Below are 4558 nucleotides of genomic sequence, written 5' to 3' on the forward strand. Positions count from 1 at the left end.
CTCCCTCAGCCAGGACAAGTCTGACCTCTTTCACCAGCCTTTCTACTGCTGCAAAGGCCCTCCCTGCCCTGCCCTGCCACGTCCTGTCCCTGTCCATCCCACGTGGCTCGGCCTTGCTTCTGGGGGTCCAGAGCTTCTTGCCTGAGCCCCATGCTCCTGTCCTGTCCATGGCCAGAGCCGCAGGCCGGTGCTGCCCTCCCACTGCTTCCGGCGCTGGCCAAGGTGGGACATGTCTTGGTGGCGGAGTTTGCACCTATGGAGCCCTGAGCCTCCCTGGATTGGGGAATTCACCGACCCAACAGTGAAGCCACCGCTCCCTTCCTGCAGGGATCTGCTGATTTCTGTGCAATCTGTGCAGCAATGAAAGAGAACTTAGCAGGAACAAGGCAGACGGGTCAAAATGAAAAAGAAAGGTAAAGCGCCAGGGAGGCTCCTGTCCTTCTCTACACACCCACAAAACCGCTAGATTGCAGCCTTCATGCCCTGGCGATGTCGGCAGTTATTTCCCCACCGAAGGGCCACAGCTGACCTGGGCACCGCTTCTCCCCGCTGCAGGAACAGGGTAGGGGACCACCACTGATTTCTCAAGGACCCCTCCCCTTGCTGGACAGGTCCACATCTTGCCTAATGGCAGGGGCCACCATTTTTCAGGACATTGCACCAATCCAGGGGCTGGGAAAGCAGGTTCCTCTGGGGCTGTGGTAAGGCCTTTAGTGACCAAGGGAGTGTCCTCCCAGTGTGGCCACAACCAGCGCCCTCATCTGCCAGCCCTTCTGGGCGCCCGGGCTTCCCCCAAGTGTATTACAGGTTGCAACCTGTTCCCTCAAAATGCGCTCTGCGGCTCCACCACATGCTGCTAGCCCCGTCCCAGGCACAGCGCGTTTCTTTCCTGCTTCCTTCTTGACTCTGCCTCTGCACGCGAGTGGGAGGGAGCCTTGTCCTTCTTAGAGGTGGCCATCCTGTAGGAGCAGACATTGTTCCTGCGAGGCCTTCACTGTCTGTCTCCCCAGGCAAAACTTAAGTCAGACACCCACAAGCTCCAGCCGTAACTCACCAGCTGGGAGGCCTTGAGCCGAAAGCCTTCTGAGCAGGATGGGGACAACAGCAGCTGTCCCCAGGTTGCTAGGGAGAACAGGATCAGGTGCCTGCTGATGGAGCTGCTCATGAAGAGGATGGGAAGAGCAGGCCAGGTGTGCCCTCTTCTTCGTGGAGGTAGGCAGCTGGGCAGGACCGAGGACAGCAGGGGTTCTTAACTCAGAGCGCTCGCTCCAGCACTGTGTGGCTGTCCAGCCACTGCCACACAGCTCTGCCGCACACCTAGAACCTGGAACCAGGTGTGTCAGGTTCCCGGCACAGTGGAAGTCTGGAGCCAGCTGCAGTCCCTACCAGAGCCCCTTGGATGGAGAGCCCCATGACACCCCAGAAGCTCTGAGAGTCCCAAGCCCCAAAGGAACCCGGTGTGACACCCCTCCGGTTGGAGTGACTTTGAGACCTCAGTCGCTCAGTCCCTGGTCAATATGAGGACAGGCACTTAGCGCGCAGGAAGGCAATCTAGACGCATCCCTCATGCTGTGCCTTTCAATAAACTCCCTACCAGTTAAAGATAAGCAGATACCTATAAACATGGGCCCCAGGCCGTTCTGTGCTGCTTTAACAAGGCAGCTGACAACACGGTAACGTGTGAAGAGGAGAAGCTTGGTTTCTCAGTTCTGGAGTTGGGGAGTCTGAGGTCAAGAAGCCAGCAGGTTTGGGGCACCACGGAGGGCTGCTCTTTGCTTGCAAGATGCCACCGCACGTGCAAGCCAACCCCGAGGGAAGGACTGCCGGGGCCTCAGGGTGGGGGGCAGCAGGGCAGGCTCGTGAAGGCGCTGTGCAGCCTCTTTCACACAGGCCTCGCTCCCATTTGTGAGGTGGGGCCTGTGTGGCCTAATCACCTGTTAAAGGCTCCACCTCCGCACCATCACATTGGCCACCGTTTCAGTACCTCACCTCGGAGGGGCCGCATTCAAACCACAGCAACAGAAACCAGGGCCACTTCGTCTGTGCCCCCTGCAGGACAGCGACGCACTTGTGAAGAGGGGGTCATGAGAAGTATTAAGGCTTGTTTTTTTCTCCTGGCAGTACAGATCACACTCAGGGCTTCAAGCATGCTAAGCATGTGCTCTACCACTAAGCTACACCTGCAGCCCCAGTTTGAACACACAAGGAACAAAAATCTCCCTCTAGGTAGAATGTAAAAAGACACAGGGATGGGACAGAGAGGCTATGAAGAGTAGCACCTGGTCACAGCGACCTGTGTGAAGAGCCAAGGGCAGATCCTACTGTGAAGGTGCCCAGGGAACAGAGCGACGCAGGAGTGCAGACACGAGCGAAGGCACGGCCTGAGGGCATGAAACAATCTGAAGCATTTTAAAATAACAGACTATAGCAAGTGTTGACAGTGCCCTAGGGGTGTTTTCTGCTCAGAGTGTACACCCCCCACTTAAGTGCCAGTAGGGGGCGCTGTGCGTTGGTCACTCTGCGTCCACAGCAGCCAGCAAGGACACCTGGGGATGCCCGAGCAGAGCGGAGTGGCACTCAGGGGTCCCGCTGCAGCTGGAGAGCTGGGGTAACTATTTCCAGCTGTGACAGATGCCAGCCACTCAGTCACTGCTTACCAGCTACAGTGAACCAAGCTGTGAGGGTCACTGCTTTTTCTGGCCAAGCCGAATGCCTTCCCTTCTCCCCTCTGCCAATTCTGTTCAGAGAATCTACTCCCCAACCCTAGGGACAGGGTGTCCGCTCTCCCCACAGGGAACCCCCCATCCCTGGCCCTCCTCCTCCTCACTGTCACAGCCAAGGGCCAGCACGTGGCCTAGACACACAGCCTGGGGCTGCTTGACCCACCTTCTGAGCCCAGCTCCCACCTGGTCTGATCCCAGGACACCTCTAATCCCTCACTCCCCGAGCATCCATGGCTGTGTCAGCAGGACAAGATGTTTGCTGACTCTAAAAAAACTTCCAGGTAAGAGTCTTTGCCCCTAAGGAACTGCTCTGCACTGGGACCGTAAATCCCCACAGGGGAGGGCATGTGCTAAGGCCGGAAGGAGGGACTGACAGGCATGCAGATGGCGGGGACTGGGGCTCTCAGCACAAGCTTGCAAGTCCAGTGCCTCTAGCACTTGAGAGGGCACATCTCCTCCACCCCCAGATGCGACGAGTGGGCCCCGCCCCCAGCACAGTCATTCTCAGGAAGGCAGGACCCAAATGCCAAGGTGCTGCAGTTCGTTCACCTCGGCTGTGACCTGAATGAGAAGTAAAGGAGCTCCTAGGGACTCACTGAACAGCAAAGCGCTGTGCGAACCATCCGCTGGTGTTCACGGCTTCTGGCGGAAGCAGGGTTCTGACATGCAGTTCCGATGTGCAGAAACTCCTCGCTTCCTTTCTAACTTATTTTTTTAATTGACAGGTAAAGACTCATGCCTGTTTACGGGGGGTACCAGGACACGTGCAGGTGTGTGTATACTGTGGAAGCGCTAACATTTGTGCTGCCTCACATATTTATCTTTCGTGGTGAGAACACTTGAACGCAATTTCCTTAGCAAGTCCACATACATTTTGTTATTAATCATACTCACTGTGATGTAGACAGATCCCTTCAACCTTTTCTGTCCGTACTGAAATTTTGTGTCCTTTCACCAGCATCTCCCCAATGTGTCCGTAACCCCGGCTTTACTGTCTGACTCTGTGTGCTCCGCAGGTGAGGGAGAGCATGCAGTGTTTGCCTTCTTATTTAGCTTGTTTCACTTAGCCTAACAGCCACCAGTTCTCCCATGTTGCAAGCAACAAGAATTCCTTATCTTTAAAGGCTGCACTTTTCCACCGTACATACACATTTTCTTCAAATGCTAATGACTTTACCTCGAGTGCGTATGCTGTTACTCCATCCTTCCCATGTACACTGACATTTTTTGATCCTACAATGACAACTTTTTATGCTGTCCACCCCTCTGCCTTAGTTCTTTGGGCCGCAGAAAGAAGAAGGGTAGCCACTGAGTTATACCCTGACAACATCAAGCTCCCTTGGCCTCAACTGTAGGTTCCCTGAGAACTCTCCCATACTCGCCTTGGCGGGGCAGCACTGGAGTCACAGTTCTGAGTTCAAATCCTTACTCTGCCACTTCTCCAGGTGACCCACGGTTAAATTACTCAGCACTCTGCACCTTGGCTTTCTCCTCTGTCCACGGGATAGAGACTCTCTGAAGCAGCTGTGATGGGCACCACTGACCACTCAGTGCTCAACCACAGCCCTTAGGTGTGAGCAGGAGGTGCTCTGTGCCCTGTGCTGGGAGAGGAAGCTGCACAGTGAAAGTGAACATTTCTGGGCACTTGCCATGGCCTCACTACCTTCCTCTTCCTCACAGGTGTATTCTATAAAGAAACCCAGGCTTAGGGAGGGTATGTGGCTTGCTCAGGATGGCAGAGCAGGGTCTACTTCCTATTAAAAGTCACTCTACTCCTATGTAGCTCAGTGTTATGGTTTGTGTCTGGGTATCTCCCCCAAAGCCTCATGCGGCCA

This window comes from Chinchilla lanigera, unplaced genomic scaffold (assembly GCF_000276665.1).
Source record: "Chinchilla lanigera isolate Chin_1 unplaced genomic scaffold, ChiLan1.0 scaffold00019, whole genome shotgun sequence".
In the NCBI taxonomy this organism is placed as follows: Eukaryota; Metazoa; Chordata; class Mammalia; order Rodentia; family Chinchillidae; genus Chinchilla; species Chinchilla lanigera.